This window comes from Nannobrachium achirus, assembly GCF_963921795.1.
Source record: "Nannobrachium achirus genome assembly, chromosome: 1".
Classification (NCBI taxonomy): domain Eukaryota; kingdom Metazoa; phylum Chordata; class Actinopteri; order Myctophiformes; family Myctophidae; genus Nannobrachium; species Nannobrachium achirus.
In genome coordinates this window covers 54,580,186-54,598,493 of record NC_137810.1, presented here as the reverse complement: position 1 = coordinate 54,598,493, position 18,308 = coordinate 54,580,186, and positions in this window count along the sequence as shown.

Here is an 18,308-nt window from a genome sequence, read left to right as displayed (position 1 = left end):
GCGCTGCGAGCTTGTAGATCTGCTATTTTTGAAAAATCGTGAAAATGTGTGCAAGAAACCTATGTCAAGGACCCCCAAGATGATATGTATTTGGCCACGGTCCCCAATCTCAAAATATTCAGTTCCAGGGACCCCCAGAAGCAAAATTTGAGTTAGAAATGTTCGCTTAAAAAATACATATATTCAAAGATTTTCACACATTTTCACAACTTTTCAAAAATAGCAGATCTACAAGCTCGCAGCGCGGCACTCGGTGCCGCGCTGTGAGCTTGTATATCTGCTATTTTTCAATAGATAAAGTTATAAGGGCCCCTCCACCTTGGGCCCCAGTAACTCAGTCCCACTTTCCTACCCCTTGTGACGCCCCTGAGGCTACGTACAGCTCGGCAGATATTTGCAGCGTAAACAAGAAAAGGGTCAGTGCTTGGTTTCAAAGTACTGTATGACCCCCAAAACACATGTTAATTACGGTATAATGTCCTTTGTATGTAGCTACTGTGTCAGGTATGACAGTTGTGACAGGTGGGGGCACTCTAAGCAAACGTATCCCAGGAGATAGATAAATTGGAGCCTGGATCTCCTTCAAGAGGCCCACTGACTACAGCATTCTGCACTTGACTCTCTTGTTGATGTTGATTGCTATTCTGGTGCTGAGGCATTGAGGCAGGTTGGTTGTGTGAGTGCCCAGGGTGTTTCAGTTTGGCAGTGATGTCTGCTTTGCTTTTTGGAGCTGTGTGGAACACAAGCTCCCTATACGTGGCCGTGTGTGTAGGTATGTATGTTTGTATGTGGGTCTGTCTGTATGTAGCCTCAAGCCTGTGGTGTAGTACCTTTTATGACCACACATGTTAAGGGAGGGGCGCTGTTTTCAACTGCAATACACACACACACACACACACACACACACACACACACACACACACACACACACACACACACACACACACACACACACACACACACACACAGCTCCACTTCGAACAGAGGTTCGATTTTTTTCTTTCTTCTTCTCTCAGAGCCTCAGAGGGTCCATCCCGCTGGCTTGGCACAACAATTTGACCTTCTCACCCGAATCAAAAGTTAATCCATCTACAAGTTTTATTTGTATTTAATTGTGTTGTATTTTCTTACATTTACTTGTAAGAAAATGTCTCACACACAAACGCACGCACGCACGCACGCACGCACATATTGGCTAGCACTTGCACAAGGAACAATTGGTTGCAGCATGTAAGAAAAAGCTATACTTTATATCAATTTATTTACATCAAATGAATGTAATAGAATTCCCTGAATAGAGAAAGATAACGGGGGAAGTGTGCCCGTATACCTTTAAGAAGTAAGATTAGGCTACATTGTTATTCTGGGTTTGTCCACCGTGCTGACTGTGTGGAGGTGGACAGATAGTGGTGAGGGTGGTGGGGGAGAAAGACGGTGCTGGGAGGGGTGTGTTGGAGGAGTCTCCCAATATGTGTCTCTGGGGGAAGGTATGGATTAGAGAGAGAGAGCGAGAGAGGGGGGAGAGAGAGAGAGAGAGAGAGAGAGGTGGATAAGATGTCCTTTCGATGCATCCAGTGTTTTACAGCCTGTCCATAGCAGAGATTGATCCTGTTTTCCCCAGTTCTCCAGACCAGTGTTGTGGGGCTGACCACTCAAGGCTAAGCTGCCCATTAATGAGCCAATAATTTCTATCATTATGTGTAGACTGCAGCTGGTTCCTCTGATGATTCCTCTGCGTGTCAGGACTGAAGACTAAAAAAAGACAAAGACACAGAGGGCTAATTATGGAACAGGCCTCTCATCTTTGTCCCCCCCCCAATCCTTTGTTCTGGATACAAGCAAGGCAGAAAAATGTTTTTCCTTTCCTGGCTGCCGCTTTCGAAAGCACATGGCATGCTCAATATAAAATCAATGTAATAAGTGTTCTTGAGTATGCAGAGTGACATGCTGCCGTCGCCACTCTGAGCCTTTGGCTGTGATTACGGCTAATTTGAATGATTGAAATGCTTCATAGTGGAGCTGGAGTAAGTGAAGTGAAGGGCTCACACAGATGAAGGGGGTGGAAGATAGAGAGGCTTTGTTGTTGGCTCTACTCCAGGTAGAAGAGGTGAGTCATTCCCGATGCTGATAGACGGTCTATCCGGGTGACTGGGTTTGTGTGTGTGTGTGTGTGTGTGTGTGTGTGTGTGTGTGTGTGTGTGTGTGTGTGTGTGTGTGTGTGTGTGTGTGTGTGTGTGTGTGTGTGTGTGTGTATGAATCTGCATGTCCAAGTTAAAGTTTAATTTAGTGTGAGACATTCATTGAATCACCTGTATTTCCCCCTGGTTCAATAAAGTCTGTCTGTCTGTCTGTCTGTCTGTCTGTCTGTCTGTCTGTCTGTCTGTCTGTCTGTCTGTCTGGCTGTCTGGCAATAGGGTTAGGGTATCGATCAATATTGATCGATATATCAATACAAATATCTATAGAGCAATCGAGTATGAGAGCATAAGAGAGAAAGATATTACTGTGGCATGAATCTAAAATGTACACATTCTCAGATTGTGTACTTTTTTTCCCCTCATCATCACTGCTTTCATTGTTGAGAAGATTGAAAACCTTTGATGCTCAAGTTGAGTCAAGTCACCAGTCATTGCTGTTAAAGTACATGTCGAATTGCAAGTCCTTTTTGATTTGATCAAGTCGAGTCTAGGGTCATCAAATGTGTGACTTGAGTCCATTAAAAGAATTGTCCCCCATCCTGATGAAAAACACTAGGTGAAAAAAAAAGTTCTATATACAGTATATTTCTTTTTCTCCAAAAAATGTCCGTTCTACAAACTACAAAATCCGGTCACCCTAGTTTCAGAGCAATATGGAAAGTTCCTCGATTTCCTTGTGATTCAGCGATGACAGTTCACACGCTCACCCATACTGTATGTGCAGAGGAAACTGTGATGACATGTGATCTTCCGGGCTGCCCCCGTTGCTCTCGTGCACACAACAAGCCATCCTCAATTGCCTGCTTCCAATATAGCACAGAGACTCCATGCATGCGCTCACCGAGGTGTGTTTGTGCACGAGTGTTAACAAGTTGTCGTTAAGTTGACGACTGACAAGGGTAGGGATGCGTACACAAGGAGGACATTCTGTTCCAGACAAAGCAAGCAGGCATAGAACTCTGCAGCCTTCCTCCACCCCCGCCTGCCCATGCACCCCTCAGCCCACCAGCCTGTCTCTGCCTAATAACTCTGCCAGACTCTCTCTCTCTCTCTCTCTCTCTCTCTCTCTCTCTCTCTCTCTCTCTCTCTCTCTCTCTCTCTCTCTCTCCTCCACCAACGCCATTGAGGAAGTGCAAATAAAAAAAAGTTGTTGTCATGGAAACGTGCCGTGCCTTCGCTGCACTCCCCTCATCATCCCCGTACCACACACAAAGTCACACACACACACATGCGCACACGGTTATCTTGCATGCCTTTTATCAACACTCAAGCGAGATGGAGGACATTGAGATGAATGAAGAAAGAAAAAAAAAAGAGTCTCTCTTCCGGAGACTGAGGCTGACAGTGAACATGCAGAAAGACTCGGCCAGGACTACAGGTACGAGTTACCAAGCACTGTTGGCTTTATGCTGTAAGTAGTGCAGTTCTGCATACTGTGTACCTCTATCCCTGCTTAAAGCTGGGATGACACTCAAATTAAGGAAGAAATTGTGGTATTCTTCACGAATTACAATCGTTTAAACCGACTTTGTAAACACATGCCAAAGCTAGCAGGCAAAATGCAACAATGAACAAATACAGCCTGTGCCTACTTTGGTTGATATTACAGTTGTAATGTTTGTTGTTTGATGCTTTACAGTACACATACAGTTCTAGCTCCATGTTCTTGTGCTGTCAGTCCAGAAAGACTCATACCATGAAACACAATGACCTCTAGAAAATCATTGTGAGTCCACTTGATGTATCACAGGTGACACTAACACTTTACGAACTGTCCTCTTCTAGTATCCTAGAAACGTAACTTTAGGACTTCGGGTTACAGGTGTAAAACAGTGGGTGAAATTCATTTTTTGTTCAAGCTCTGATCATTCATAGTTTTCAGGAAAGGAAGAAGAACTGAAATAGAAGCAAAGAACAAAAAACAGGTCAGATATTAAATATTCCTGAGATGAGTGCAGTGAAGCACTCATATCAGGTCAGATGTATAAAAAAGAAAGTATGGTATGAAGCCATTAAAATAGCATCTAAATAAATTATATTTTAACACAAATATAGGCTTAAGAAGTATTAAAAAATGCAAGTGCAGCAATAGAAGAGTAACAGACTGGCCATGGTCACAGTAGCAGTGTGAACAGATTGTGGCCGGGGTGGTGATGTGTGATGAGTGTCCTTGAAGATTCTCTGTGCTTTGACTACACACTGTCTCCTTGACGCTTCATGTGGATCCATATACCTGTGTGTACATTTGACCTGACAGTGACTTGCATGAGGATAAGAGAGAGGACAAGGCTTTGCTCTGCATGGCAACACGCAGCAGTGGTGGAAAAAGTACTCAATACTATTACAGCAATACTCCGTTACAACTAAAAGTCCGGAATTCAAAATGTGTAAAAGTACAAAGGTTTTGGTATCAATTTTTACTTAAAGTACCAAAAGTCAAAGTATTGCAACGCATTGTGAGCTTGTAGATCAGCGTCATCAGTGCCCATACCCCAGGTGGGGTTAGCGAAAGGGCCTTTCTGTGTGGGGTTTGCATGATCTCCCGGTGTCCCCTATAGGGTAAGTACCCTCACAAAAAACATGCAGTAATCCTGGTCTCTATACTGCCTCACCCCTGGTCAGCCTGATGGAGGGGAAAGGAACTGGTTGGAATAACGTGTTCCTTCCACGCGCTACGTCCTAATGGGGAAATTCCCCCCTGTCAGGTGATAAGAAGCGGACTGCTCACTCCTCATGCATTGAAGGAAACATGAGCTCGGTTCTGGGCTCTCCCCTGGTTGGCAGAGGGAGAGTAGCGCCCAGGACTACAGCTTAGGCAGTTGCCACTGGGTGAAAAAACGTGTTACAAAAATCATGGGATAAAAAATGTACTTAGTTAGTTTACACCACTGACAGTGACTGACATGAGGGTAAGAGAGCGGACAAGGCTATGCTCCGCATGGTAACAGGTGTATTGGTGATGCTGATATTGTTATTGTTGATGTTGGTGTTAACTTGTGCCTGTGGTGACAACGTTGTCCTGGCAAAGGCGGCATTGCTTGTCATTTCCCAACAGTGCACACGCGAAAAACACACACTACACACAAAAACACGCACACACACACACACACACACACACCTACAAAAGCAAACACAAACACTGGTTGCCGTGGGCGTGCACACCCAGCTGCTGCTCCGAAGGCTGACGCACTTCCACTCCGCCCATGTTGTGCACACTCCCAGGGGAGTGCACGAGTGTCCCCGCAGGTCTCCATTCATTCAAGGTGAGACGCAGCTGACATGACAAGACGCTGCCATGACAACGGCTGCTTGGCTAAAGCCGAGTGGCGTGCGCCTACATGTCAACAGATAATGAAGTCACTCCTCCGTTCCCTTCCGCCTCTCCAACTGGAACAGCACAGAGGCACACTCTACAGTTCCCCTTCTGTTTGCTTGTATTTTTATTCCATGTTTTACATATTGACTGACAAGGCTGTACTGTATACGTTCTCTATGTCTGTCCTTCTCAAACCTTTTCATGTTAATTAATATGCATTTTGACACGGACACCCACCTGAAAAGATATAGTCTTAGGGACTTAGGGAAGATTTGTTGTTGTTAAAATGTTTCAAAAAGATTTAAAAGTTTTCAGTTTTATCTGCTATGTGAAAATAGCAGATGAAAATAGCATATGTACAACGTGTCACGACACTTTAGCAGATAATAGAAATATTGGATTAAAGTGGTTAGACTGCTTTCCAACTATTAATTTACTGACAATTTACATGCTGACATCACGCATGCTGACATCACTGATATTACACAGTGTCGCCAACCATGGCAACAGACGCATGCTGAAACAATGTCCAAATTTGGAGATGAGCATGGTGACATCCACCATGGTAACAGGCGCTTGCTGAAACAAGGCCCAAATTTGGAGATGACCATGCTGACCTCACTGATACTACACAGTGTCGCCACCATGGCAACAGCCGCATGCTGAAACAATGCCCAAATTTGGAGATGAGCATGGTGACATCCACCATGGTAATAGCCGCAAGCTGAAACAATGCCCAAATTTGGAGATGATGTCCGCCATACGTCTGCATGCTGACATCACTGATAATAAACAGCCGCATGCTGAAACAATGCCTACAACCCAGACAGGTATTGCACAACTGGATGTCAATGGTGACTGTTCTGCCCAACGGGCACCAGTTCTGGGTTCTCCAACATTACTTCTGAGACGCCTACATTCAATCCCTCATATACTGTGCATATCCACCTGTTTCCGCAGGAGTTTACTGGAGATTATTTGGACCTGTTTGCACCACACTTCCGGTTTAACAGCAGACATACAAGCTCACGTCGCGTCGCAGATGCAGCCTGTTGTGAGCTTGTAAATCACACTCGGCTGAGGCGCCGGAAGCTTGGTGCAGCGTCTGCGCAATGCACTATGGGGCGTTGGAAACTCGTGGATACCGCCCCGGCCATCTGGACTAGTATTAACTAATTTTACGCCCCCCTAGGACCCCATCAAGAACCCCTAGGGGTCCCTTGACCCCATTTGTAGACCCACTGTTCAACATTTCCCATTCTGTTTGCTTGTATTTTTATTTTATATTTTTGCATAGCGACAAGGCATTCTCTATTATGATGGTAGATGGGATCCATTCCAGACCCATTGCATAGTGTTTTGTGGTGTGGGTGTTCACAATGAACATTCTGGTCAGGTGTCCGCCTCCTCTCAATCAATAACAAATCAATTCAATTCGCTTGGGGTAATTGTTCAGGTGTTGATTGCTCTTCACACTCCAGAAAGGTGTTTTGAATTAATTGCCCCCGCCGTCCACCATTATTGACCATTATATGCAGTAAAACCCTCAGTGTTAATTTATTTGTTTGTAAATGGAAACAAAGGGACTCTTACGGGTCCATTTGGTTCCATTTGCACTCATAGTTAAATTAGCACATAATCAGAATTCTGAGCTTACCCGCATGGTGGAGGATGGTAATGCTCACTCCAATTCAAGAGCATGATTGGCATGTGGTGAGAATGAAAACAAATCCTAGACCAAAGAACAAAGTGTTTGTCAAATTTGTCTATCGTCCCACCAGTAGTTGAGGTATTTTATATGATAATTAAGTTTGTTTGTTTTCAAGCTACTCGTTACGTTAATTAGAATTTACAAGCACATCAAGACGAGGTTTGGATGGGAGAGGCACTCCTAGTTTTCACCCCGGCTGCCTTTCATGTTCATGTTTACTCCAAGCTCAGTCAAATATTTTGCCTCAGAATTTAACTACAAAGGATTATCTAATAAAACAAGAAACAATATTGAATCTTTCAAAAAGAAATCCTTTTACGGTGCCCTGAGATGAGATATGACAATATACACCTTGAAGAGAAAGCCATGTGACCATGTCATGAAGCACTTTTAACCCCCCCCCCCCCCCCCCCCCCCCCCCGTGGCGTCAGTTCAGCTAAAGCTAGGGTATGGCAAAGATGGGAGTCCTCATGGAAAAGAGGAATTACATTTTGTATAACACGGTTCTATTGTGAAAATAGCAGATCTACATGCTCACAACGAGGCGTTGTGAGCATGTAGATCGGCTATTTTCACAATGTCTAAAAATAACGAGTTTTGTCCATTTTTTACACAGGTTTCTACGCTTTCTTGGGCTGGATATGGCAGCCTGGAATGGTTGTTCAAGTGCAACTACACTTAGCATGTTAGTAAATGTTCCACAATTAACAATAATGCATTGCTCCTGTGCAGCTGACCTGCGGAACCTGGGAATATACCATTTTGTCAAGCTGGGGAGAATATTATGTAATATAATGTGGAGAATATAATTATAATACCTTGTTAAAGTGACCATTTTGTTAAATTTTGCATTTGTAGTAATTGTACTGTACTTTAACAACATAATAACCAGCACAGATAGAGAAAGAGACAGTCAAGGGATTTATATTTAAAAGTAACCTCGATTCAGGGTATGGCAGCTGCATACCCCTGCCATACCCAATTGACGGCCCTGCACACACACACACACACACACACACACACACACACACACACACACACACACACACACACACACACACACACACACACACACACACACACACACACAGACACACACACACACACACACACTCCATCATCACTGCTCTAATATGGCGTTCAGCGGGACCACCACCACAACAGAAGATACATTGCCGGTGACATTTAATGGAGCCACTACCCTCTCATCTGCCTGTCCATTGTCAGCATCATCCATAGCCCATAATGAGCCTCTGCACGCCCAGGCCATTATAAATAGTTTGTGTCCTGGTTAAATACAACACCTCTGCCTGGGCGCTATAATTGGGCTCCGTGATTCACTGTGATTCATGCCAGTGTGTGTTCTACTGCGTCTGATGAGCTGCACGACCCGAGGGGAGGATGCTGTGCATGTGCACGTGCGTGCGTGTGTGTGTGTGCATGCGTGTATGAGCTGTGGCATGTAAACAGGACAAGGTTAGGAAGAGACAGACAGATTGAAAGGACTCAGTTGAAGTGACACATTTTTCAGCCCACTTTTGTAGACTTTAATAGAGATTGGCATTTGGCACTCAAAGGGGGCAGGCGGCTCTGAAAAAAAAAGAAAAAACTGTAAGAGTCGAGAGATGTGTGTACGTTTGGTCCACACATCTCTCTAGTCATCTTGTGTTGTGGACAGTGCGTGCGTGCGTGCGTGCGTGCGTGCATTTTTACATGCCTGCACATGTGCCTACATGTGCGTGTCTGTAGGGGCAGGTGCAGCAGCTCAAAGGGTGGCAAACCATATTATCATGGTGTTGATATTGCCCTGCTTTGCATGCATACTGCATGCATACTGTATCTCTCCATGGCTGGGACATCATGGACATCATGATTGAGAGACAGACACCCAACCTAATTGCCACCTGCTGTCAGTGGCCGATGTGCCAGTTCGGCAGGAGAGGGACCTATAAGGGCCAAGCTGAGGGATTGACTACACAAGAGCTGTGTTACACTGTGCCGAAAATAACAGATTCTCAACCATGAGATAAAATATGAATTGATCTAATTATGCTGCCTCCATATTAAAGGCGTAGTTCACCCCCCATTTTATTTTCTATTGATTTCTCGCACCATGGAGACTTGAGTTCAATAAGGGTATTTGTCGTATTCCCAATTTGGGTCCCCATCCGGAATCAATGGGGGGTAAATGTTGGGGGTAAACTACTCCTTTAAGCCACTAATGATATTCATCGCTTGACAAAATCAGAGTGTATATGAGCAAGTCCTGTATGTTTGTATGTTTGCCTATCCATATGTGTGGTAGGTAGCATTTGACATGTGTGTCTTTCCGTGTGTGCTATTAGTGCACAACATATTCCCACTGGCCATGTGGGTCCTTGGAAGGCAGCACAGAACGCCTTGGCTTTAATAACCATGGGGTACTGTAGGCAGGAAGGGAGCGAGAACCCAGACAGGAAGGGGAAATACAGTTTTCTGGCCGCCCACCACTTCCCGTGTCTCTCCTACGCTGAGACAGATAAGCCCACGTGCCTGAGATGTTTCTAAAACAGGTCGGTTTGCCTGCAGTGTATGCAGATAAGATAGAAGCCCAAGATAGACAGCGAAGGGTGAGGGAATGCGTCTGAGAAAGCTTGATGGGCTGGTTGCCACACTAAGTACAATAACACTAAGTCACTTGTCCACATCTGCCATAACCCTTTTATGTCCCCATGGCGCTGCATGGTAGCCATGCTTGTCAATGACAACACAGCATAGCAGCACAACACAAATCTGGTCTTGTCGATGCTTCCGAACTTCATTGTTATAGCCAGGCCATATATGTCACCTTTACATTAGTAAAAAAAGATTCTGCCACAGATATTTCTTTTATCTTTGGCAGATATTTTTTTTAATCTGTATCTACCATCCACTTTGAATGGAAAAATATCTGGAGAAAGAGATTTTTTTTATCTGTTATCTGGCCCAGTGGGAATGGGCCTTAATACTGGTGAAATATATACCTCTACGCAAGGTTCACACACAATGCAATACAACAAAACTATTCCGGGCAACAATCATGCCACAATTCCACAAATAACAACTGGGATGCAGTATAAGTAGGCTGCCAGCAGAGGTCTCCCTCTCATTACTGTAACAGTCGCTCCAATCTGCCCCACAGTCCACTTGTGGTGGGGAGGGATAGATCTGAGCTGAAGCCATAGAAATACAACTGTGAGCCTATTCAAGTCAATGAAAAACAGAACCCTATTAGTGATCAGAGCGCACACAGACAGTTGCATCACTTCATCCCGAGCCTTTCACAACAATTATAAACTCGTCACCTCAATGCAACAATGACCCTACTTTGAAGAAGCTATGTGGTTCACATTATGGACCCTTTTTATGCCCGCTGGGGGGAACTCCAGACAGGCCCCCAGTCAGTCACCCGCCACACAGATGAGATGGGTTTTTGAGCGGTGGTAGACCGCTCCATAGCATGGCCGTGTGTGTATCCGTGTATGTATCCGTGTATCCGTGTATGTATGTATGTATGTATGTGTGTATGTAGCCTGAACTACCACTCAGTGACCAGAGAGGGTGCTCTTGAGTCTAGTCTGAGCATCAACTGCAATATTCTCTCTCTCTCTCTCTCACACACACACGCACACACACACGCACGCACACACACACACACACACACACACACACACACACACACACAACCACCGCTCAGTTCACACGGGTGTGATTTTTTAGGAGAGCCGGGCTGGTGCCGGGCGGTAGCCACGCATGGAGGAGAGATCGGAATGGCCGATAGCAAAAGTCTCTGGTTTGCACACCCACTGTGTTCTGGCAGAGGCGAACCCCCTGCCCTTCTGGGAGCCCACATCCCCATTGAACTATCCACCCACTCATTGAGGAATGTGGTGAGAGGGAGGGCAAAATGTGGGGGGAAGAGCTTTAAGCGCAGTGGAGATGGGGGACATGACATGGAGGGAACACGAGGAGGGGTGAACGAGTAGAGGAGGACAAAAACATGACAACGAGATTCTGGGTAAATCTGCTGTTTCTTATAACCTGCACCCATCATGAGCGATATGCTCACAGTCGTCTCATTAGATTGTTTGTGTGTTGATTTTGTAATGCGAGAACAGAGCAGGAACTGTATGTCATGACAAAAGGCAGTGATGACACATTGTGTGAGTCGTGGCTGAAGACACCTTCAAAGGGGGATTAGCTATTAGGGTTGACAGCTTTTCCACCCTGTGTTCCACTGAACAGGTGGAGAGTGACATGGGCAGGAGAGGGCGAGGGGAACAATGATATGCACATGCTCATTGCTCACACACACGCACGCACACACGCACGCACGCACGGTATCTCCTAAATGCCTACATTCCAATTGTTGTTATAATAATTGTAATGCCACTGTTGCTGCTACTTAAAGTACCCATAAGAATATCGTCGTTGTCGGGTGGAATCCTCGTATCTCCAAGTTTCAAATGTGTACGTTCTTTCGCAAAGTAGCCTAAAGCCCTGCTTCATCGTACAAGGCCGTCGCACAAAAGTAGTGAAAACAGCAGATCTACAAGCACACAATGAGTCAACGCCTCGCACCATCGGCTGTTTTCACTAGTTTAAATCATAGTTAAAATGAAAAATGCAAAACGGACGGTTTTGGACATACAAGGTTTCCACCCGACAACGACGATATGGTCATATTATCCGGCAATCCAGCACAGAGAGATACAAAAATATTTCAGAAATAAATGGGTAGCCATATGTGTGTGCATGGCTGCATGCGTGCATGTTAGTGTATGTGTGTGTGTGTGTGTGTGTGTGTGTGTGTGTGTGTGCGCGTGTGTGTGTGTGTGCGTGTGTGTGTGCGTGTGTGTGTGTGTGTGTGTGTGTGTGTGTGTGTGTGTGTGTGTGTGTGTGTGTGTACACTTACGTCACATGGCATTGGGCCACCTTATCTATTTGTCCTCTGACTGAGTTGTGTTATTGCCGGGCACAATAAAACACGTTTATGACACCTGACATCATGGGCCCTTAGGTGCTTGTTTCATTTTGTTTTTGACGCCTCTGTTTTGTCAACGAGTTGCTAATGTACTCTGCCTGCTTCTCTATCTCTCTCTCTCTCTCTCTCTCTCTCTCTCTCTCTCTCTCTCTCTCTCTCTCTCTCTCTCTCTCTCTCTCTCTCCCGATTGCACCACAGTTTCTCAGTCAGAGGACCTTGGGACTGATGAAAAGCCGCGGCCTTGAAAACGCCACTCATTGAATTAGGAATTCCACGGCGTAAAGTGGCAGCATTGTTGATGAAAGGTTAGAGCTGTTTCAAATTCTCCCCCCAAATGAAAAGGGCCTCTCTCTCCGGCGGGTGTGCGCAGAGAGGATGACATTTTGGTTGCATCAGCTGTATATCTAAAGTGTCTGCTGCAAAATGCCAAAATGATCAAAGCCAAAATAGAGAGGATAATACAGAGAGAGAACCTCTTTGTTAGGTTATCTGCCCACCGAGCTCAGTCAAACCTCATAAAAAGTCATTACGCCCCTCAGTGATAATTCCCTGAATAGTCTGCATAATGATAAACATTTACACGGCGGCTATGAAAGGCATTTATCAGGTCTTTACGTTGGGGATTAGATTCGGAGGTTTGAATTAGTGCCTTTTCAAGGGCAAAATGGAGGAGTGGAAACTCAGTAGGTGGAACATGAAGAGATTTCACAAGAGGAGGCAGGTGGTGGTGACACAGGACATTCAAGCTCTCTCTATCCCTCTCCCTCTCTCTCTCTCTCTTTCTCTGCTCGTTGCTTTTCTGTCTGTTTCTCTCTTCCCTCCACGATGTGTGCGCGCACACGCCACACATGCGAGCACACGCACACACACACAGAGAAATGTACCCATTTGATAACAAATATTACGCGCATGCACACACAATGACACAGCTGCACACACAGGGCACGAAGCACACAAATTTAGAACGGCCAATTTGTTTCTCTTGCGGGCTGAACCACAGCGTGTCATTGTGATCTATCGCCGAACAAACATAGACATCCATTAACATTATCTCCCCTTTGAGGTGCAGACAGTCAGGAGGAGTCTTTAAAGGTGCTGTGTGTGAACAACGGACAGGATCTGAGAGGACGGCTCCTTGACCTTCATTGTCATTCTTGCCAGTCCTTCAGGTCAGCCATTGCTCAGGTCATCACCTCTCTCTATTGTCCATTGTTCATAGAGTAGACATGCCCTGTCCTTATTGTACCACCCTGTCGCTGTTCTGCCGTGACTCACACTGGGGCCCGGCCCGGCCTCCTCTGTCCAGCTGCTGGCACCCCACTGAAAGCCAGTCGGGCAGACTAGACGTACTATCATTCCACGTTATCAAAGAAACATGATGTCGAAAGGTAAACTTCAACTCGGGGCCCGCCCGCATGCATGCCCAACAGGCAGACTATAGCGCTTAGCTGCGAGGCAGCGCAAACAGAATGGATGTGTTTGCTTTTCATGTGAAAATCAATGGGCCCAGACAGATGGCGGTTTGTTTCCTCAGTATTTACTCCCCGGCTCCGTGACAAATGTCCTCGCCTCCCCTCCGAGGCTGACGACGCACAGGTAAGCACAGAGCTGTTCCTTCCTTCCCCACCCCAAATGGATGACAGATGTGCCCGCTATACTTCCCTCTCTCTCTCTCTCTCTCTCTCTCTCTCTCTCTCTCTCTCTCTCTCTCTCGCACCCCCATCCCGTCCTCTGCTGTTGACCTAGCTACCGCAAATAGCCTTGAACTCATTTGAAAAACACAAAGAGAAACTGCCTGTCTAATAAGCTATTCTGTCAGCTCGGGTCGTATCAGAGACAAGAGACATCAAGAGCACACAGACGCACGGGCTCGTCTTAAAAGAAAGGAAAAAAAAGGAGAGATATGTGTTGAATTGGAAATGCACAAAATCACGAGGCTTTTTATTCATGCATGCGGCTGGCACGGCGGTGACTCATAAAGTGGAACAGTAGACAGACAGCGTGTCTGTGGTTTCTTTCCTTAACACCAGACACACAGATAATATGATGAATAGCTTGATGAATGGTTCGTCCCAGCCGTGCCCGCGAGGTGTCTCGAGTTCACAGGGATGCTGAACCTGACCTGACTGGTGGAGGGTGCGGAAGGAAGGAAGTAGACTGGTATGATGAGAGTACATCATATCTGTACAGTCATATATGGAGATTAGCTAATGCACCCATAAGTTAGCGCTGTGCATGAATCACTGATCCGGCGGCACTAATAATACTTGGTTTTCTGTGACAGCGATATAGCATCTGTTCTCCAATTAATCTGAAACCAGAAACGACGGTAAACTATATATGACAGGGGTCTTAAACGTTTTATGGCCAAGGACCCCTTAGTTGAGAGAGATGAAGCAACCTCTTCATAGATTCCATATAGTTTCGTTTGACAGCACAGCGCAAGGCGTTATGAGCTTGTAGATCTGCTATTTTCGGCTACAGTTCTCAGAATATGGACACTAGGGTTCAATTGTTAATATAAAAAGGATTGGAAGATTTGGAGGACCCCCCTATAGTAACTCTGAGGACCCACTAGGGGTCCCGGACCCCCTGTTGAAGACCCCTGCTAGTCCCAGTTGTCCTACGCCCAGTTGTCCTACGTCCCAGTTGTCCTACTGTGTCCCAGTTGTCCTACTGTAGCCTGGCTGTATGGGCTAGTCCGCGAACAGACTGTAAAGCAAGCGATTTCATCCCATTCATGCGTTTATCGTGCGCTTGCCCAGGCCTTATGGCTTGGGCATAAATATAACGATTGCATTCACCACAGCTTCGTAACTCGCGCGGCGGTCCGCCGGTCGCGCGGCCCTGGCCCGCTCTTTGCGGGCACTCGCGCCTGCGGCAGTCGGGCGCGAAGAGCAGGACCAAGGCCTTCGCGCCGCTTGCAATGTCGTGGACAATAATTACAGCAGTAGGACGGCGAATTTTCAGCGAGAGCTGTACACTACTTGAGTAGCTGTACGAATGCTGAGGTGGGGGTAGGCTACATGTAGCTACTGGCTACAGTAGGACAACTGGGACACAGTAGGACAACTGGGAAGTAGGACAACTGGGCGTAGGACAACTGGGATTTTCCCCATCTGAGAGACTGTGATGCTGCCTGCAGTATTGGCGGGCGGTGGCGATTCTGGAGTCACGACTCACACTAGTTAGTGTTGACTAGTCCGTAGCCTATCGCATTGGATCACATTATACACCAATTTCCCATCTGTGACATTGAATACTGTGTGGACATTTTCCCGCCGCCATACTCCTCAGAATGCGCTCCCCCTCCAGAAGGCACAGAGTGATCCTCGCTGCCTGGCATCAGGCTGGTAATGGGACTGTGTAACGCTGAGTCTGTGGGTTTTATCATGGCCTCCCTCCTTTGAATCAGACTTTCCTTCCGCCGCTTTAGAGACAGATATTTATAGTCTGTCAGTGGCACTTCTGCTGAGGTTCACCAAGAAGGAACAGAAGTTAAAATCCCTCTGATTCAGGGATTTTCCTTCCTTTTCCTATAGTCTACTGCAACTCTTTCTGATACAAGACTGAACTTGTGTTCGCAGGCAGCCTGGTGGTCACACGCACGCACGCATGCAACACACACACACACACACACACACACACACACACACACACACACACACACACACACACACACACACACACACACACACACACACACAAGCGCACATTATGCATACAGTATGCGCTCGCACACACGCACACTAGGGCATTAAAGACTTGTGATTTTTGCAAGTCGACTCGACTCAGTAAAAAGTTGAGTCGAAGTCGACTTTATCGTTTGATGACGTCATCACATCACACACGTGGGGTCCCCAGATGATTAACTTAATATGAAACATTGTTTTTTTCACTCAACTGTAAACAAACCAACATACAGTTTAAGTGTATGAGGGTGTCTTCACATTTCTAAAGTGCCAATTTAAGACTTTTTAATACCTCTAAACTTCGACTTTTGACTTTCTCTGGTGGGAGTCGACTTGTGTAATGAAGTCGACTGAGTCGACTTTTTCGTTAATGCCCTTAACGCACGCACGCACATACAGCCTGGAACAGAACAGGTGCCACCTTCCCCTCTTTTTCCATTCTTTCTGACAGAAGGACAGGGAGAGCGAAAGAGGGGGGAGAAAAGCATTCCAGCCAGAGAGGAGTGTAGCAAGCAGGGGCCATTTGGGTAGAGGGTGTGCGTGGGTGGGTGGAGGTGTGGGTGGGTGTTGTTTTGCGGTGGCGCTGGTGCAGGGGCGTAGCAGAGCAAAGAGCAACGTCTCTCTGTCTCCCTGGAGGATCCCGACGCCACAGCCCTGAGCTCACCACCTCTCAGCCCTCAGTGGTGGAAAGAGTACTGAAATGTGTTACTTAAGTAAAAGTATCAATACTGCAATGTGGAACTACTCTGTTACAAGTAAAAGTCCAAAATTCAAAATGTACTTGAGTAAAAGTACAAAAGTATTGGCATCAAAATATACTTTAGTACCAAAAGTGAAAGTACAAAATGTTTGAAAATAGCAGAACTATAAGCTCACAACGCGTCGCATCGCAACGCGTTGTGAGCTTGTAGAATGGCTATTTTCAAATAGCCATGGTATAAAATAGGGCTAAAGTGGTTAATGTATGTTTTATTGAGAACGTAATACATTTTTAGTTTAGTCTATAAAAACCGGCACATCTTGTCCACGTATCCACGTATCTCTGTAGGTCACGCCTGACACCGTGTGGTTCCCCTGACACATCACTATAACATCACAGGTCTATGGGTTTTGCTGTGATGTCAGGGGAACCGCTCAATGGGTTTGCTGCTCTGACATCACGCTCTGGCTTCACTGCGATGGCACACTAACAGAATCCCTTTTATGCTCATATATGGAGTTCCCTAATGTCATCAATATTAAGCCTATATCTAACAGGACTTCATATGGGAATGCCCATATATGGAGGCCACATCCATATATGGCCAAGACAGATGGCCAAGACAGCCCATATCTGTGTGGCTGGTTCTAAAGACAGGGATCTCCATTTATGGGCATAAAAGGGTATGATGTCAGATGTCATAGACATCATAGGACTTTCACATAACGAATAACTAAGCATGTTTAGGTTCTCACAGCATATCTCCATATAGTACATGGATCTCCATATATGGGTACCAGCTAGGGGTCTCCATATATGGGTAACTAGTCCGATATACATCACTGGTCAGATGGCAAAGAATTGTCCCTTCAGGGCGAGGTTGCATGTCTTACTAATAATAATATTATTATTATAATGTATATCTGCAAAGTAACTAGTAACTCAAGTTTTCAAATAACTATAGTGGAGTAAAAGTACAATATTTGGAACCAAGATGTAGTATTGGAAATTGGAAATATTCAAGTAAAGTACAAATACCTCAAAATTTTATTTGTACTCAATATTGATTTTGAGGATTGATTTTGGGGTTTTATTGTAAAGTACAATGTGTGATGTCATCAAGTTGTACTTTACAATACAAACCCCAAAATCAATCCTCCAGTTCTAGGCAACACAGAAGAGGGGGAACTTTTTTTCTATTTCCACACAACTCCTCTAAGTTATATTAATGACATAGTTCAATATTGAAAATGGGTGGTCTTCCCCTTTAAGTACAGTACTTAAGTAAATCTACTTGGTTACTTTCAGCCCTGCCACCAGCCAGCCACTCCCCTCCTTCAAACCCCCCCCCCTCCTCCTCCTCCTCCTCCTCCCACGCCACTGCTGCCCACGCCTCCTCCCCCTCCCCCCATCCTCCTTCTCTCCATGTGAGGTGTTGTTAACTCTTTGTTGGGCAGGTTCGAGAGGCACGCCATGCGTCGCCCACTTCCATTCCATGTCAGCTCCTCAGAACGCAGAACGCAGGCATGCGGCCCCGCTTTATGAGTGTTTACTGGAAGTCGGGCAATGCAGGCATGCATGCCATGCCAGTAAAGAATATATGATTCACCCGCTGCAGTGTTTCCATTAGCGACTCTATAATGACTATATGGCATATTACACCCTGCAATTAACTGTGACCTGGCCTGA